General features: G+C 43.5%; 1 protein-coding gene across 1 annotated transcript in view; it reads left to right on the forward strand.

Moving 5' to 3' along the window:
• Positions 1 to 352: 352 nt before the first annotated feature.
• The window catches only part of SNX14 (sorting nexin 14), a 219,780-nt gene continuing 200,176 nt past the window's right edge, over positions 353 to 19,956 (forward strand). Inside the window, exon 1 of the mRNA XM_071741392.1 lies at positions 353 to 357. The gene's annotated coding sequence lies outside the window, so the exon portion shown is untranslated. The remainder of the gene's footprint in view (positions 358 to 19,956) is intronic.

The following is a 19,956-nucleotide window of genomic DNA, read 5'->3' on the forward strand; positions in this document are numbered from 1 at the left end:
AGCCTCAGCTGCTGTAAACTGAGTTGGCAGATGATCTTTCATGACCTGCATGGATGTCCCCATGTCATGATCTGCATGGATGTCCCCGTGATGTGACCTGCACTGACGTTCCATATTGTGATCTGACAGCAGTTCAGCCCTCCAGCAAGAGCGGGTTAGCAAGTCCTGCCTATCAGAATGATTTAGCACTGAGGCTTTTCACGGATGTAAAATTCAAAGCTTTTCAAGCAAGCTACTAACTTGTGATAGAAAAGGGAGAAATGGTCTTCCAGAGAACAATATTCACTGACATTTATATCGTTCAGCAAGCTGTTGTTTCCTGAGGTAATTGCCATAATGAGGAAGGAAAAAACATCTTTTTTCTTGGCAAAGGGTCAGACGACCTTATCAAGGAAAACACTGTCATAAAGAAAATGGTTTAAAATCAAGTAGCCAATTATGCCAAAATGGAAATAGAAGTGTTTAAATGACAGAATAATTAGAGCTGTAATAATTACAGATTTTAGTAGAAATTCTGAAATGTGGAAATGTATGAAAACCTCATTTTGTAACTTGTTAGCACAGTGTTATAGATCAGATGAGACAGAAAAATTAACTTTCCCATTAAAACAGTTGGTTGTTTTTGAGCAGAAGGGGAAGTTTAAGTAATATGAATGGTCAGGACTTTGGTGCTGTCTCAAAGAAGTTCCACTACAACTCTACAACTCTGCAGGTACAAATACTGTCCTACAGAGAACAAAGAGAAAAGTGTGCAAAAAAGGGACAAAAGTGCATGGATACCCAAATACTGCAAAAACTTCATATCACTGAGCACCAAAGACCAGGCACAGGAGAGGAGCTGACTATATTTATCAGTCTTACCTGCTGACTTGTCACTCTCTGGAAATTCCAAGCTACTAGACCTTCCAATAAATCATATGAAGGAGGATGAGTGAGCCTCTACAAACTGAAGATCGTATCACAACATCCACATACTTTTGTCTTCCTGCTCTTTCTTTTGTTCATTAATCTGTATTTCCACATCCCTCTCTACAGACATCTCCACATCCCTCTCTCAAAGGAGCATGAGCATACTGGGTGCTCCAGCCAGGGTACAACATGAGGCATATTCAGTAAATTCAACCCACAGAAGCCATCCCAGGCACTTGTCAAAACTGATGCAGGCACAAAGGTGAGGGACAACATCTACTGGAAAAAACAAGACACAAAAAACCCACAAAAAAAATCCCAGATCATATTTTAAAGTAATGACATAACAGCCCAGGAAAAAAGGTCAAAATCAGTCAAGCTCAGTCAAAAAGTAAATCTCTGTGAAAAGTTGAAATTTTCAGTTGATGTATGGTTTTTTTGCTTGTTTAGGACAAGGTTTTTGCCTTTATATCATTTACCTGCTGAAAGCAGCACTGTCTCCTTCATCTCCCTTTTCTGAACACGGTCCACAGATGGGTGACAGGAGAATAACCTGCTCAAGGCTTGACCTGTTGTTACTATGGACATATAACAGCACTGCTGCCGTTTGCAGGGCTGTCCCACATTATTTTTTCAGCCCATTAACTATGGACTGACACCATTTTGGGAATGCTTCTGCCCGTAGATCCATCAGTGTGGTGCCCTCTGTGTTTGTCTTCTCAAACAGCTCCTGGTGAGCCTAAATTTAGAGCACCACCAGCCTACCTTATCAGCCAGACACATAAAACTTGGTATCAATTTAATTAACATTTGCACAACACTGCTGCAGCGAGTTCCCTGGAAGTGCCAGTCAGAGGAATCACGTGCAGGCAGCAAATACTCAGGTGTCAGGGGGAGCCCATGCTTGGATTTTCACAGAGTTCACAGGGTGGTTCTTGCAGCCCCTGTGTTTCGTGCATCCCTATTCCCCTTGAGAAACACTTGCATGGGGGTGAAAGCCTCTCCCAGCCCCTTCCCTGGCAGCTGTGAGAAGAAAAGGGGTATGGCTGCAGCCAGCAGAGCCTCTGCAGCCACCATGGTACAAGACCAGAGGCCAGCAATGGTGGTGACACCAAAGTCACTGTGAGAGCAGAGAGCCACATCCTGCAAGAGGAATAGGGACAACCGTCTCAGCATTGAAGGATACACCCTGTGTCTCCATGGGGACACGTTTGCCTTGTGGGGACAGCATGTTGTGCCACAGGAACACTCGTCCTCATGAGGGTGTCCATCCAGCACAGCCTCATCCCAGGGCTGCAGCATCCCACGGAGGCAAGAGCTGAGCTGAGGGATGGACATGGGCAGGGGCAAGGGTTGGAGCAGGGCCATCAATTACCATTTGCTGCACTTCTGCTCAGGTTTTGACCTAACACACAGGGCATCCCAAAGCATGATATGTGCTTGGAGCACTGCTGTTAGAATCACAGAATGGGTCTTAAGAATCATCTGGTTCAACCCTTCTAATATTATTGTTTATATGACATGTCTCAGCACCTTGTCGAGCTGAGATGTAAAACTTTCCAGACTGGGGGAATCCACCACTTCCTCTGGGAGCCCATTCCCACATCTGACTGTCCTCACAGTGAAAAATTTTCCACTTATGTTTAATAGGAATCTTGCCAGAAGCAACTTGCACCCATTGCTCCTTGTCTCGTCCATGTGACTCCTTGTAAACAGGGAGTCTCCATCTTCTTTGTAGCCCCACCTTAAGTACTAGAGCATTGTAAAAAGGTCTCCCCTAAGCCTTCTCTTCTCAAGGCTGAACAAACCCAGTTTTCTCAGCCTCCCCTCATGTGGCAGGTGCTCTAGTCCTCTGCTTATCCTCGTGGCTCTTCTCTGGACCCTCTCCAGCCTGTAAGATTAAAGCAAGTTAGATTAAAGCAAGAGTTCAGGTCAGCTGAGCATGTGAAGAGGGGAGGGAAGAGTCACCCTGCAACCATTACCCCCCTGCAGCTGATGTTTCCTACAGTGCCACCTCCTGCAGTCTTGCAACTGTCCAGCTGCTCCTGCATGTTTGCTCTCAGGGTTTTAGACTTCTGAAGTAACATGGGAATTCTGAATTGCCAAGGAGAAAGCATCCAGCAGTTTCTTTGTAAGCAGGATTTTAAGCTAATAGCGTGGCATTATGCAAATAGCACACGAGTAAAATTATTTTCACTGTTTTGTGTGCTTAGCTCAATTCTAAGCCCACATTCAACCAAATAGGAAGACACAGTGGGAAAAAAAACTCTGAATTTAAAAATTTATTCAGGTGGAACGTTTGCACCCAGCCTAGTGTTTTCATTCAAAGCAAGTGCTACTGTAGACATGAGTAATTCAGAGTCTGTTTTATATTTCTCCAACTCAGAAATGACAAAAATATTCTGCTGCTACTCCAACAAACTGCACTGGCATATTCTTGGCTTTCTGCACCTTAAGTATCTTTACCACAGGTACTGCTAACAGCGGGGGCCTTTATGAGGCTGGGGGCTAAATGAAGAAAAAGGACTTTGATTTTCAAGGCTTCAAAATAAGGTCAATAACCACCAGAGCCGTGGCAGTGATTTTCAGCAGTGGCCTCCAAGGTGCAGTAAGTAGCCCTCAGAGAGAGCCAGAAACCACATCAATGCTGCTTTCATTTACACAGAATGGTGAGGACCATGTGTGGTCATCTGGGACAGACATTACAGGCTGGCAGCAGTCCACAGGCCAAACTAGTTTAGAAAGCACTGATGTGATTCGTGGCATGGGTAGTGTTTTTCTGTAGCCTTGAAACCTTTCAGAAAATAAATAACATTTTCTTTTATGGGTTCATCTTACAAGTCTTCCCGTGAAGCACATATATATGGGTTATACAAAATATGCAGTAACAGCCCTTAGGGGAGTCACCACTCAAACATCAAGCAACTTTTGACACAGCAAGCAGAGTTTTTATGCCAAAACTAGGAAGCCTAAGTATATATTCCTCAAACCACACATCCATTGATCTTTTATCACTGATGTTTACTGGTAGCTGCTAATAAAGCATAGCTATTAATATACAGTAAAGTAAGTGCATGTTAGGGAGGGATGGAAAGTTTTATTCCAATTTTAGCAGTCCTTTTCCCGTATACTCTGAAAATACTCTCGGTATTAGAGAGATGTTTAGTGAAGTCTACCACCAGTCTCAAATGCAACATTGCTATGCCAGTGCTGGGGTTTCAATCCTTATTGACAGGCTCCTTGTAATTTTGGATCTAAGAAGTTAACTTTTCTGTCTACCTTTGGTATACAAATAGAGGGAAAGATTTTTTTTAGTACCAATTACAAAAGAAAATATAATTCCTTAACAGCTTGAAAAATCTTTTGCAAAGGCCAAGAGACCTTGTAATATCAGGGGAATTTTTATGTTGTTCAGACTTGTATACAGAATAAAGTGAAAAGAGACTCTGCAGGGAACTGCTACTGATTTACTCAAAACTGGCACAGTTGTACTAAATGCAGGACATACTTGCTTTCTCTCTTTTGGTTTAGTTATTGATTTAATTCTAAGAAACTACGGAAGCATATGCAGTAGGAGATTTGAAAGCATTTTCTTTAAAAAATAATTTTAAAATAGCTGCTAGTATCTAGTTCTAATGTAGAACCTCAGAGGCACAGGCTTACTTTTCATTGCCTGGTACCCAGAGGAGGCTTAAATCCCTCTTTTCTGTTCTTCAGCTCTCTGGCTCAGTCAAGCACAAGGCTGCTCAGCCTTTTTATGAGGAATGGTCAAAGCAGAATGACTGTAATGTCCTGGAACCCTTATCTGGGAAGTGAGATTGGCTTTAGACAGAGGTGGTTCAAACACCCATTGCTACCTACCAAGAAAATTTCCCAAAGAGAAGAGATTTGGTGAATCTAGGATCTGCTGGGCAAGAACTGAGGGAGCTGTGAGCATGTAGGCAAGGACACTCAGTGGGAAACCCAGGGTTTCTCATCAACTTCGTTTTATCCAGTCCTTGGATGCAAAAATAGAAATGTTCCAGGACATGAAACTCCACACTCCAGTGACTCCAAAACTAAGTACAACTTGTTGGTAGTTTACTTTGTACCTTTTTTTTTTTTATTATTTCTGAGCTGTGAATTCCATTTCCCTTACATCCAGTGGGATACTTCAAAATAGAGAAGTGGCTTCATGTCTAAAGTAATACTTGCAAGGTATGAACCTGTGGAAATGTTGGTACAATGCAGGACTTGGTGCATACAAGAAATTACTTTCTAAAAACTTGCTGAGCATACTAAAAGAGCTAGCAGGCCCTTGTTTTGTGGAACACTTACTTTTGATTGAAATAAATAAATAAATAACCAAACAAACAAATAAATAAATAAAGAAGACCCACAAAGTGGGAAGAAAGCTGTAACACTTTCCTTGTTAAAATCTCCACTCTTTTAATTTTCCAGTGTTGTTTCACCTGCCTCCCAGTGGTACACACAATAGAGCCAGGACAGTTCCATCATCATCAACCCCAGCATCAGCACTTTGATGAGGGATGGTTGCATCCTTTTGAACCCAAAATGGTCCAGAGAGGCCATGGAGGAAGCAGTCCACATGAAGTAGAAGCTGCTCTGTTCAGTCCTGATCATCCATCCACACGTCAAATTCAACCTCAATAGGAGCCCTTAGCAGAGCAAAAATAATGGTGCTCATCTCCACAAATATGAGTCCATCAAAACACTGACTACAAACTGTTGCTGTGAAACACAGAGACATTTTCCAGGACTTGTGAATACAAATTCATGAAAAACCTTCTCTTTTTGTATGTGTTAAATCCTTTGTGGGAAGTCTGATGGGTTTCCTCTGCATGGCACAACACTGGATTCAGGAACACTCAAGGCAAATATAAGCCACAAGGTTTCAGAAAATATGCAGGTGCAGTTGATACTGGTTACGTGTTTTTGTGAATCAGATTTTACAGCTTTGTTCCCTGGAAGTTTTCTGGGGCCAAATGCTCCCAAGAACATTTTGTTATACAGTAATTATAACAGTATGATGTGGTGACCAAAATCTCTGGGCTGGCTGGTACAGGTGCAGCTTAGACCCTCTATAGCACAACACACAATAAAGTCCTTGGCACCTCCTCATGACTTACAGGAATATCACCCAGTAAGTGTCCTTTTTGCCTTTTGTCTGGAACATGGGATTTCTCCTGTGTCCCTTCCCCAAGCCATGGCCTCAAAGGCTTGCCAGTTCTTATGTTTGTAGGAGAAAAGCTGTGAAGAAAGGCACAGTCTGAGACGGGGATTTCATGGCCAGGTGCAGAAGAAGAACAGCCAGACCTCACCTCAGCAGTAAACCATGTTATATCCCTATCCAAGGGTTATATCCCTTCCTTTTTCATTTTCTGCTGTCATCTGACTCCTCAGAAGAATAACAGCTATAAATGGTTATGTGGATATTTTTCAAAAGGGAAATCACAGAAAGAGATATGCAAACCTCAGCTTATTTTTAATGCCTTCTTTAATGAGTACTGAATGTTCTCAGCACTTTAGGAGAAGCAGAAGGAGTGGTATACACAGGCTATTTTTAGACTCTGAAATGTTACTTCCAGTCCATCCAGTAATGTGTTACAGCTTTCCAAATGGTAGAACAGCCATTGAAGTCATTTAATTTCCAAAAGCTTATCTAAAATCCAATAATTGTCCTCAGCTGCTTCAATTTTTACTATCCATCATTAGTCTGGCTGTGTTGAAGCTTCCCACCACTTTAGCCAACCTGCTGTTGCCCACCTTGCAATATATAAGGCCCTTGATGTGGTGGCAGCTGCATACATCTGCCTCATTTCCTGGACCTGGCATGCAGGAGATAACTGCTTTTGTGGCTGTGAAAGGCAGCTGCTCCCATTCTGCCCTTCTGGTTCAGAGGAGAAGATTATAGGTGATTTCAAATGTGTAAGTGCCAGCAACACATTTGGATGTACATCTTGTTTTCATCTGCAGACAGCTTCACAGGTGCTGGGAGGACTGAATCCTTTGTGGGCACCCTTGGAGGAAAATACCTTTAAACAGCTCCAGGTTTTGCAGCTCATGAGCCCAGGTCAGTCCCACATTTATGTTATCTGAGTTGTCCAACCAGCCTGCACAGTGAGTGGAAGCTGTTTTCCATGAGTCTGTATGAGAAGAACAAAACTTGACACTCAGATGTTGGTCTTCAAATATTTATGCATCCTTCAGCCATCTTTGCTTTCTTGGTAATTCTTTAGGGCTGTCTTCATTTCCTTGGCTCATTGTTTTAATTTCTTCTTTATTCTCCTCTCCATGAACAATAGAATTTGTACAAGCCAAAGACAGTAACCTCAGTGTTTCCTCCAGTCTAATCTACATAATACATTCCCTCATTCTTCCCTGCTTAGACTCATTCTGGTACTTTTGCCATTTTATTTCCTCAGTTTTGCTCTCTACCATGTTGAGCACTTACCATTTCCTCATCTACTGGGACTACTCATTGCATTCTATATGTGCATACACAGGCATTTTGTATGAGTGTGCCACACATCCATTGTACTGATGGAAAAGATGCAAGCAGCAACGTGTGTTATGCAGCCTGAAGCCAACCAGGATAGCCAAATCCAAAGCTGACTGCAAAAACTGTTACCAGAACATTAAATTAGTGGGCAATAAGCTTGCAGGTAAAATGGAGTGCAAATCAAAGCATAGTAAAACTCAAGGAGAAAATAATTTTGGCCACACATGCCCATGCCCATCCTCTGGTTTATCCCTTAGGAGCCAAGGAAGATCTCTCTGTGTCAATGTGTTGCAGTGCTCAGAGCTGCTCAGAAGGGCAAGTAGACTATTAGGCATGTGGTCAGTAGTGTGACTGCTGCAGAAGGCAATTCACAAAATTCACAGAATTCACAAAAATTCACAAAAAAATTTTTGTGTATTTACATTAAATATCTTTTATTATCATAGCTAGAAAGAGTAGGCAAGTATACTTGCATGGAAACACTTCTGCACCTCAGGAAGAGAGACAGAAATGTGAAACATGATTATGCTGCCACATAAAAGCATATAAATGCCTCTTCACTACAGCTTCAGTATACAATGAATTAAAAAATGACAGAGATAAAAGATATGCTCTTCTTTTGAGAGCATATCTTAAAATATTTCAGCACAGAAAAGGAAGATAAGACATGGGGCTCTGGTAGAAGCATAGACAAGAAATGGTGCTCCAGTGAAAATTGATGGGGAAAAAACCCTATTTTTCTCACAATACAAGTACTGTGGCCATCTACTAAAGTTATTGGGTGGTAGGTTTTAAGCAAAGAAATGGAAGTGCTTTTTTCATGTAATATTTAACTGAATTGTAGAACTCACTCCTTTGCACTGTTGTGAAGAAGAGGAAATTTAGAATGGATGAAATCGTAGGGATATGAGAAGTTCAGAAATTTCTGTGTAATATTTAGCTGTAAGGGGCCAGAAGACAGAACAAATGTCCAAATGCCCTTATGTTAGCAGGTCATTTAGCAGACTTGTGAAATGAATTTATCTAGTGAAAGCTCTTGGAAAGGAAAGGGTGTTCTTCAAATTAGCAGTATGACTGCAGAGAGTTAAAACTTGCTCTGATATGATGCAAGACTTAGCAAATCTACAAATTAAAATATGCCTTTTAAAACCTTGAATTTGCTACACTTGTAAGATCTTTTCTCTCTAGTGAACCTTTCAATCCTTGCTGGTTTTAGACACAAGACCCCATAATCCATGGACTAATCTTAAACAAAACACACATCCCCAAGAACATTTTGGATTGTTCCTTTCACTGCTGCTGTTGCATTTCTGCCTCTTCTGATGCATATGGTTTAGCAGGCAATGAATTAGCCACAGAACAACTTCTTCATTATGACCCCAGCTCTCTTTCTGCTCCTGCTCAGGCTTCACTTGCAGAGTTACTTCCTCAGCAAATCAGGCTTTTCCAACCCTTTTTGCCGAGTAACTAAGGGTGGCACAGGGACACCTTGAATACTTGCTACCTTAGTTGATGTTTAAGGAGTTTTGCCCACAGAATTCTGTCTGCCTTAGGGTTAAACACATTACATGTTCAGCTGAGAGAGCCATGCCAGGAGATGGCCCTGGAGAGACACAGTAATCTTCTTTACAGCAGTCTGTGAGGAAAGCTGATGTCATTCCTCCAACCCTGATAAACTCCCCTGGCAAAATAACTCCCTCACCAACTGTGAGAAAGAGCACTTGAATCTGGACATAGAGCTGAGGCCTCTTCAGGCTACAGCTAAAAACAAAGGGTGAATTTAGCAGAGAGGAAAAGGTGCTGGAGCTAAGCAGGGGTCAGGGTGGGCAGCAAGCAGAGAGCCAGCCCAAATTACCCTGGCCAGTTTGCAGAGAGTGGCTCCCTGGCAACTCCTCCTCAACACCTTTGGAGCAGCTTTTATCTAAACACAGCACTGGGTAACCCCAGAGCTGTGCACAGGAGCTTGACTTGGTGCAGTGTGGAAGTGAAATATTACATTTTACTGTCTCACCCCAGCTGGACTTGCACTTGCTAAGAGTGACAGGCTATTTGTCCACGCTGCACAGATGCCATCTCATGCAGCACTTGCCAAATTCATCCCAGTGGAATCTCCTTCTTCCACATAATTCAGGTCACAGTAGTTCTGGGAGCATCTTCTTACTGAGATGAAAACTCCAGGGCTCTTCAAGGGCAACCTTTCAGAGCTGTGTCCTCTCACTGTACTTGGCTCTGCCCAAGGAGTGCTGGTTGATTACCTGGGAGGGATTCTGCAGCACCCATGGGACCCCTGACAGCTGCCTGTCCCCATGTCCCCCGTGCTTCTTAGCAGCCCAGCTAGGGATGTGCAGGTGTTTTGCAGATATCTCAGGAAGTTTGGCCATGGTGGGGGAGAAGGGGATATGTGACACCCCCTGTTAGCAAAAGCTGCCTTTGGCCTTCACTTGCCCATTTACTCTCCTTCCCTGATCAGTCCCAGGATGTCCTCTCCTGGGTGTTTGGGCTGCTCTTAAAGTGTGGGGCATGGATGGGGCAGTGATGGAGACCATGATTATGGGGCAGAGCAATAGCACCATGGAGGGGGGAGCTACTTCCCAATGTAGTTGCCGGACTGCTTGTGCCTGCAGGGCTGCAGACAGACAACCCAACACTTCATATCCCAGCTCATGAGGCTGTAGAGCTGATCTGCCTCTGCTTGAGCATGTGTATCAGATTAAGTGGCTGCACTGCTTCTTCAGCAACAACCTGTAGAAGGAAACCAAGAGCCTCATTTTTATGTTTTATTTTATCACAGCTAACATTGAAGCTTGCAGCACTTGGCAAGCAGAGGATGAGAGAGCTCCACCAGCCTTCCCCAGCCCATTCCAATGTTTCACTGTTTCCCTTTGCTTTCACCTCACCGCTAACACCCTCCTACCTCCTTTACTCTGCCCCCTTTAACACCTCCTCCCTCTTCTGCCTTCCCCTGGTTGCCACGAGTGATCCTCCTGTGGGGATGGACATGGCTCCTGCAGCCAGGACAAGGATGGTTGCTGGCCCTGCATGGGAAAGTAAAAACAGGAGAAGGAGTTAAGTGACATGTTGGTGTCTTCAAATCAGAGGAATGTAGGGAAATGTCAGTTCAAAGTCTATCTTTAAGCAGAGGGCAGCAAAGTTTTCACCACAGAGCAATGCCTTCATACTAGAGTTTTTGTCTTTTTTTTTTTTTTTTTTTTTTTTTCAACTTCCTACAAGCCCCATAACAGGCTGTCTGTAAAAAAAAATTGTAACAACTTTTCTTTCCTTTTACAGAGCCTTTTGCTATCTGGATAGGCTTCTGTATATATTGTACTTAGGAGTGCAAGGTGAAGCAGGAGAACATCTGTTGCCTGATAGAATATGACCTCATTTTGTTGTTTGGGGTTTTTTTTTTAATATTTATCAGAGAATATACAATGCTATTTCATAGTTTTTACCTTATAAACACTTTTAGTTATATTTAATACCTTTAAGTAATACATAATAACTTTGAGTTATAAAAGACTTATATAGCAGCACCACCAAGAAATCCCATGGGCTCATATACAAGTATGGGTGAGAGAAGTTGTTCCAATTTGTAAGATGGGAGACAAAAAAAAAAGAGCAAGATGAAAACATGAAAAATAAAGAAGAGGAAAGGGAAAAGGATGTGCTGTATCCCATGGAAACACCAGAGCAAGTCCAGACTGGAAACAAGTATGGGAACAGGAGAAACACAAATTATGCTGAAAAATAAGAAAGGCAGCCTCAAAGGTAGACATAGTATGCAGGAGGTCCTCATTAGAGACTACAGTTTCAAAAGTTGCCCATCCACTGGCAGAAGTTTGATGATGGCACAGCCACAAAATTAAATTCCTTCAGCTTCACCCCACTTGGTCTACATTTTTCTTGATGAAAATTGTTTTCCATCAGGGACAGTGTAGCAAAATCCTCTTCTAACAAATCAGCTCGAGCCATCCTTATCTTGACAGACAGAATTTAGAGAAATCCACCTGAAACTTAATCTCTCTGCAGTTTTGGACAGCCAGGAAATATTATGGGATAATCTTGTGCTCTTATTCACATTTTCTCCTTTTCCCAACAGCAATTAGGTAAAGGTGGACAGAACTGGCACAACTGCACCCTCAGTTACCTGGTGAGGCTGGATAAAAAGGCTGGCATGTGCATGCATGTGAGAGGGGAAGAAACTGAAGATAATGTGAAGAAATTAACTGTACTTAAGACTTAAGACCTTCCTTTGGATCAAAAAGGCATATTCCCTATAGAGAGGGGAATGACATGAGTTGCCTTCAGCAGCCCAGGATACCTCCTGTGTCACAGGAGCCAGAGAAGCACACATCTAGGGTGCCCTTCAAACTCCCCACAAGCAAACAGCCTCATCACTGCAAGTGGTAATGGGCTTGATGGTATTTTGCTTGACTTGTGTTGAAAGCCCAATTTTGAAAGCAGGGAATCACACCTGTAACTTAAAAAACCAGAAAACCAAAAACCAAAACAGCAACAAAAAAGCCTCCTCAACAGCACAAACCTGAAAGGAGAAATAAAGCCATCAGAATGGTTATTCAGCAAAGGTCCCTGCAGAGAAAGTACAGTTACTCTTTCTTCACCAAGCTTTACACCTCAGTGGTCAGCAGGGAGAGAGCTGCATGGCTAAATGCTCTGCTTCTGACAACTTCACTCTCTGTGAGAATGGGTAAATAAAACAAAGCATAGTCAGATCTCTTGCCAGTTTTTGGTGTGTTTGTTGCCAAGATCATGCTCTGTAGAACAGAGATTTTCCAAACACTATCACCCCTCCAAAACACCCCATTAGGGGGATAGAATAGGATAGGACAGGACAGGACAGAATAGTTTATTTGGAAGGGACTTACAACAATCCCCTAGTCCAATTACCTGGCTGTTTTCAGGGCTGATCAAAAGTTAAATGCCTCTTAAACACAGACAGTTTGGAGGCATTGACTGCCTCTCTAGGAACTCTGTTCCAATGTCTAACAGTGCTCTCAGTAAATAAATGTTTCCTACTATCAAGACTGAAGCTCCCCTCATGCAGCTTTGAACCATCTCTTGTCTCTCGCATCCCAGTTTGGTATCATCAACAAACTCACTTAATGCTCCATTCAGTTCCTGAATTCAGATTGTTGATAAATTTATTGAATAGAACTGGCCCTAGAACTGAACCTTGGGCAGCACTGCTGGTGACTGGTAGCCCCATTCACTACAGCACTTTGAGCTCTGCCCTCCAGCCATTTCTGCACTCAGTGAATCATGAACCAGTTCATCCCACAGACAGATGACTTGTCTAGAGGGATGCTGTGAGGGACAGCATCAAAAGCCTTACTGAAATCCAAAAAAACTGCATCCACTACCTTTTCTTCATGAGCCACATGATTCTCCCTTCCTGTACATACTGGAGCACAATGAGCATGAAATATAAATGCATTCAAGAAGAGTTTCTTCCTTCTAAAGTTTCTGTCTGGATCAGGCTAGCAGAGCTTTTCACATTACAGGGACTAAAGTTTATTTTCCCAAGAATTCCCCGAGGTGGGATTTACAGAAGGTTTTAGACCTGGCTTGGGTGCATGTTTAAGCTGCAGCAGATAGCTGTTAAAAATCACCAAATATAAGTACAACCTAAACATACAAATGGGAAAAGAAAACTTTTATTTCCCCACTCTTTTTCCTTCTTGATTATACCTAAGTGTTCATCAGTTTGCAGAGCTACCTATTTACTATGAATAGAGCAGGAAAATCCTAGTTGATGTTGGACACAACATTAGTAATATGACTGCAAATTATACACTTTGGGGAAGAGATAACCCAAGTAGGAGTTTGTCTGCAAGGGATAGTAAAAAAGTTCATCTTAGATCTGGGGAAAAGCTCCAAAATCTCCATTTCTTTGAGCATTTTTTCAGCTTCACCTTGGCAGATCTCTTGCAAAGGTATTCTAGAATATGGAGAGCTTATGAATAGATGATGAAAAGTGCAGCCAAAGCTCTTGTTTTACGGGGCAGATAAGATGATCTTTCCTAACCAATTCAAATGATAGACATAGCTGAAGACTATTTAAAACAACAGTCATAATATCATTAATTATGCTGCAAATATCAGGTGGTGTTTCAAATATGTAACAGTAATGATTACCTCTGAAACTTATCATATCTAATCTACCTCTTCAAAAGCTAATTGCAGGAGTTTCAAATATAGAACATCTGGTACATGCAAAGTCTCCACAGACAGAGGCAATTTTTTCACTAACCTGTCATTATAGAAGCCAGTAAGACAACATTTTCCTTTTAAATATATTCTGACTCTTACTCTTTTTTACAATTATTTGCTTGATAAACTGTCAAAAAAATATCACTAATTATGCCCACAACTAAAAAAACACCATAGAGTGGCCAAACAGTGTTTATTCTGCTTCAGATAAGCATGAGAAAGGGTGTAAATCCACCCTTCAACTCTGGAGGGGTCAACAGTGCTGCCTTTTTCACTATAACTGCAATTTTTCTCATGGTCATGTGACAAAAGCAATTAAATTTATTTATCACTCTCTTCACCTGAAGCTTTGTGACTGCTGTGGACTGCACAGGAGCACTTGGAAAGGAATGTTTGTGTTGGAAATGATAAAATTCATCCATTTGCTCTTTGTATGTTGCAATGTGTTTGTCACGTCCTTGCTGGAAGCTCATCACTCCTTTACTGAAAGATGTTTCATGGACAGTATTTTGCCATGAGTTTCAGGGTGCCCTGGTCAGGGAAAGGCATACAATGTGGGAGAGAGATGAGCCAGAAGGGATCACAGAGACTTTCCTGTGGCTACCCAGGGGGCTTAGAATCATAGAATCATAGGATCATAGAATGGTTTGGGTTGGAAGGGACCTTCAAGATCAGATAGCTCCAACCCCCCTGCATGGGCAGGGACACCTCCCACTAGACCAGGTTGCATAAAGCCCAACATGGCCTGGAACACTTCCAGGAATAGGATAACCACAACTTCCATGGGTAATTTGTGCCAGCATCTCACAGCCTTCACAGGCAAGAATTCCTTCCTAATGTCTAACCTAAATCTACCCTCTTCCAGTTTAAAGCCATTACCCCTTGTCCTATCACTACACACCCTTGCAAAAAGTCCTTTTCCATCCTTATTGCAGGCATCTTCAGGTGCTGGAAGACCATTATGAGGTCTCCCAGGAGCATTCACTTCTCCAGGCTGAACAACCCCAAGTCTCTCATCCTGTCCTTGTAGAAAAGGTGTGTCCTGGTTTGGGCCAGGATGAAGGTGTCTTGTACTTTTGCTTTTAGCTAAGTCTCTTGTAAGTAGTTGCACTTGGTGAAATTAACAGCAAGTTTCTCAGACAGTGTGTGCTTCTAGGACTGATAACACTTGATGTTTATAGTTACTGCTAGAGACTGGTGTGCAGAGCCAAGGACACTGCTCAGCTCTGAGGAAAACTTTTACCCTCCAGAAGGAGGAAAGAGGTCCCACCTGCATCCCTCCTTTGGGGAGGAACGGACAAGATGGATGCCAGAATTGACCAAACAGAGTATTCCATCCCATATACATCATACTCAGTATAAATTTGAGGCATCACGAGGGCCACGCCATTATTTCCTGCTTCCAGCTTCCGGCTGCCTGCCCTTCATGCTTTTCCTGCTTCCCTTCCTTCATCCGTTCCCTGTTTTGCTTCAGCATCCTGGAAGGATTCCGTCCGTTCGTCTGCCTGTGGTCCTGATCCGTGCCAGCCCTTATCTCTGTGTTCCTGCCTCCAGTTCCCAACTGCTGCCAACTCCAGGAGTCCAGCCTGGACTTTCCCAGGGCTGCCCTGCAGCCTCAGTGGTGACGTGAGAGCTACTGGGGGAGAGGGGGGAGGAATGTGGTACCTATTTTCTTGTATATTTGTATATATTTAGTAATTTTTCCTATTTATCATTACTGTTTCATTAAAGTTGTGTAGTTTAGTTTCCAACCCATAAGTCTCTCTCCCTTATTCTCTCTCCTTTCTTTATCAAGGGAGGAGAGAGAGATTAATAGAGAGCGTCTGTTACTCGGTTTAATTGCCGGGCCAGTGTTAAACCGTGACAAGGTGCTTCAGTCCTCTCATCATCTTTGTGTCCCTCCTCTGGACTTGCTTCAACAGCTCTATGTCCTTCTTGTACTGGGGGCTCCAGAACTGGACACAGTATTCTAGGTGGGGGTCCCATGAAAGCAGAGTAGAGGGGAAGAACCACCTACCTTGACCTGCTGACCACACTTCTTTTGATACAGCCCAGGATACATGGCTTTTCATGCTTTAATTAATTCACACCATTATCTCCCTAGCAAGTGTGCATCCAGGGTCCAGCCTATGTTCAGCATCCTGTGTTCAACATCAAGGGATCCCCTAGAGGTGGAAACCTGCCTATTCCTGCAGCCCCTGTAGCACTTCATTACACCATGGCCTGGGTACAGCCAGCTCCCTGCACACCCTTTTCCAGGTCTTGGCAGTGTCTCCCCCCTGACTGGCTTCTGCCACCACCTAATAGCAGCTGAGGCCATCTTTTAAGACTCAGTTGCCACCATTTGTGCTCTGCTTTTCACCACCTACACATCACAGCACAACTGAATGAGCTCATCTCCAAGTTAGGCCCTTCTGGAGGCTGGTGCACTGACTGTGAATGTCTGGGACATTCTGGAATGCTGCCATATCCCTTTCTCCCAAACACACCTCCAGGCACCCTTTGTTTTCGCTCGTTGCTCCAGTCCTGCTGCACCACCAGAGCTGTCAGCACTGAAGTCTATGATCTAAAGGACCTCAGCCTGCGGTAAAATAAGATAAGAAAGAAAAATAAGGAGCTGATAAGAAAAATGCCTACATACCAGTGCATAAGAAAACCCCAGAGTTTCTAGGGAGATACAGTGTCTACAGAAAACCAGCTGTGAAAAGTGGAAAAAAAAGAGGCAAGCTATACAGCAGGGATAGGCATCACTTCAGGCAAGATAAGAGGAGCCTGAAATAACTTAAATTTTATGAAAGAAAAAAGAAAAAAAAGCAAGCAGGGAAGTAAACACACAGAGCTAGAACTGAGCATGGAAAGCTACCTGTATTTCCCCATATGATATGTGAGATACTACTCCCTTGAACTGCCCCTGTGACCTCGGCTCCAGGCTTGGCTCTAAGGAATTTGGATCTCACAGATTCAGAAAAGACCAATGACCCTGCACTTGGACAGAGTTATTTTCCCCAATGCCTGTCTGTCAAGGGCAGAAGAGGGCAAGAGGAAGAGATGTGCTGGTTGTTGCAAGCTACAACCCAGCAGCTCCATGAGGGTTGCTCACCTCTCTGGGGTAGCTCCTGTTGAGTTTCACATCATGGAGACATTTTATTCATTCAAGTCTTTGTGTTACATTCACAGTTTTATTCCAATTCAGTGAGACTCACCCACTTTGCTTGACTGAGCACTTTAGAAAATCTTATTTGACACAAACTTTCCCTAAAAACACTCACACTTTGTCCAATCTCCCTCGAGGAGCTGGGTGCAAGTACCATGGATCCAAAGCCACAGAGAGGTTTCAGATGTCTATCACTCAGTGTCACCCTAGGTTAGCAGTACCCTGTACTCCTACTAGAGGTTTTCATCTCTTCTATAACCTTGGGTGTTCAGGGCACCTATTGCTGGGCAAAAGTCACACACTTAGAAGATGTTGAAGCATTCAGGTAGATTCCATTTCCACCCCAGTAAGGGTGGAAAGCCTTACCCCAGTAAGGCTGCTGAGCCACAGCAAGGCATGAATCCAAATGGAAAAACTGTTTTACTCACAATAACTTGTGACTTGACAGGAAGGGAGCAAACATGGCTGTATGTTGCCCCACATAGTTTCCAATCTATAAAAGCAAACAAATGAAAAACAGCCAGAAAGGGCCGGTGAAACAGGAGCAGAATGAAAGTTCTCCCATGCTCATTAGAAAAGGGTCATGGTGAAATTGTCTTCTAGCAGACTAAGAAAATTTTTCTATCAGTAGTGTCATTTTTACTCTTGTTCAGGATTATGTTACCAAATGTGACAGCTAAGAAGACTTTTTAGGAAATCTCAAATGGAAATACAAGGCTGTGCTCTCGGAAGACCACTTGTAGTGAGTCCAAAATATGTAGGCTGTGGATATACAGGTTCTGAACTGCACCTGACAGGTAGATCCATCTCTTCCTGCATCTGTCCACAGGCAGCAGTGATTTTGCCCAGGACCACGAGGTTTCTAGAACTGCCAGGCCATCGGTAGCTAGGGCAATGTCCCAGACAACTTGTCTGCTTCTCCTTTCATCCAGACAAAGTTCCCCTGTTGAAACTTTTATGGAAAGCCAACGGCAACACAGATAGTATCTGCAGATACAAGAGTTGCTGAACATTAACAACCTGAAATGGTTTTCCCACATAAAGATCACTGCTTTTAAGAGACTTCTTCTCTCAGACTCCTTATGTGAATGAAATGAGAGTGTTGGCTAAGTCTACTGTTTAATAAAAAATATCACACTGCACTGAAGCCCTCTAAAGGATATTCCTTGAACTTATCACACACTTTCTTCAAAGGTTTCTTCAAGTGGCATTCTTTAAAATGGCATTTTAGAAAGGATTGTAAAGCCCTGTAAAGAGAAAAATCAATATAAACACATAATAAGATAAAAGTAGATCTGTGTGTACATAACAGAGATGTCATCCTTGTAATCACCTCTATGATGCTGTAAGTCAGCATGAGGAGTCTGTCAGCATTCTGAACTCTGAGCTTGTCTCCCTTAGCAGGAGGACCTGAGGAGTTATTTATTTGATATAATGCTATCTAATTATGAAGAACAGACATAGAGGCCCCAGGCCCCTGCAGTTCTGATAGCTCTGATCACCTGCTTTTTTATCAGCTGTTCCAAGAGAGCTGCTGGATTGCAGTAGGCAGGTTATGGAGAGGTGGAGGAGGAAGCTGAGGCAGCTCTGACCCTTTCCAGGGCAGTCCAGTGCTGTCTCAGTGCATGACTGGGACTGTGCATCCCCCTTCACACTGTTGCCACATCTGGCCCGGGAACAGATCCACACACTCTCCTTTTGTCTCTCCAAATAACCCATTTTGAAGCAGAGGCTCCCATCACTTTTGCAGTCTTTGGCTTCTTGCATTTCTGCCTGGCAAGACAGCCAGCCTCAGGCAGGATCTACCTCCCTCCCCAGGTACAGCTGTGTGCACTTCTCTTGAAAAAAGGCAAGACTGAAAAAACAAGAATGCTGCTCAGGCAGAATAATTAAGGTGAAAGGACAACCTCAAAAACAGAAAAATAGCAAGAAAGCCAGGGTGTATAACAGCAAGCAAAATGTCCACAATAGAAAATGATGCAGAACAATCCACTGAGGCCACAGGCACAGGTGCCAGAAGGAACCACCCCATAAGCCTGAAGGGTCCAAGGCCTTCAATGGATGGGAAATGCCATGGCTCTGCTCAGGCCAAGATGGTGGCTTGTCCATTCACTCATACATCCTTCACATTGACAGTCACCTGACAGCATGCTCAAGGTTTCTCCATGTCTTTTAGAGAGGAAGTGTGTTAAGGTTTGAAGTAATTTACAATTTTGGGGTCCACAAGAACAAAGTCCAACCACCAGGGTCTGGATGCAAGCATAAAATTTTGTTTGACAAATTACAGGCTAAGCGATACAATCCAAAGAAAACATGGCAAAATATGGTGTGATGTAGGGAGAGAGAGAGGAAAAGAGTGAGAGAGGAAAAGAATGAGGGAGAGAGAGCGAGAGATAGAGCAAAAGAGTAGAAGAGAAAGATATCACCACCCATGAATCCAGCAGTGTCTGTCAGTCTTTCTTCTTTGAGATGGCAGTCAGAGGTCCAGTACAGAGTCTGGAAAAGACCTCTGAGATCATCAAGTCCAGCCTATGACCTAACACCACCACACTGGTGAGACCATGGCACTAAGTGCCACATCCAGCCTTAAACACCTCCAGGAGCAGTGACTCCACAACTTCCCTGGGCAGTCCACTCCAATGTCTGATCACCTTCTCCATGAGGAAGTGCTCTCTCAAATCCAAGCTAAACCTCCCTGGCACAGCTCCAGGCCATGCCCTCTCATCCTGTCACCAGTTTCCAGGGAGAAGAGCCTGATCCCCACCTGATTACAACCTCCCTTCAGGGAGTTGTAGAGAGTGATAAGGTCCCCCCTGAGCCTCCTCCAGGCCAAACAACCTCAGCTACCTCAGCCTCTTCTCATAAAACTCCCCCCCAGTCCCTTCACCAGCTTCGCATCCCCCTCCAGACCTGCTCCAACACCTCAATGTCCTCCCAGAAGTTAGGAGCCCAGACCTACACACAACACTCGAGGTGAGGCCCCATCAGTGCTGGGCACAAGGGGAGAATCACATCGCTAGTCCTGCTGGACACACCATTCCCAGCACAAGCCAGGATGCCATTGGCCTTCCAGGCCACCCAGGACCCCACAACAAGGGCATTGGTGCTTTTTATCCTCATTTTCCAGGCTAACCCAGGTAATCTCTCCTCCCAGGAGAGG

Source organism: Heliangelus exortis, chromosome 3, assembly GCF_036169615.1.
Source record: "Heliangelus exortis chromosome 3, bHelExo1.hap1, whole genome shotgun sequence".
NCBI lineage: Eukaryota > Metazoa > Chordata > Aves > Apodiformes > Trochilidae > Heliangelus > Heliangelus exortis.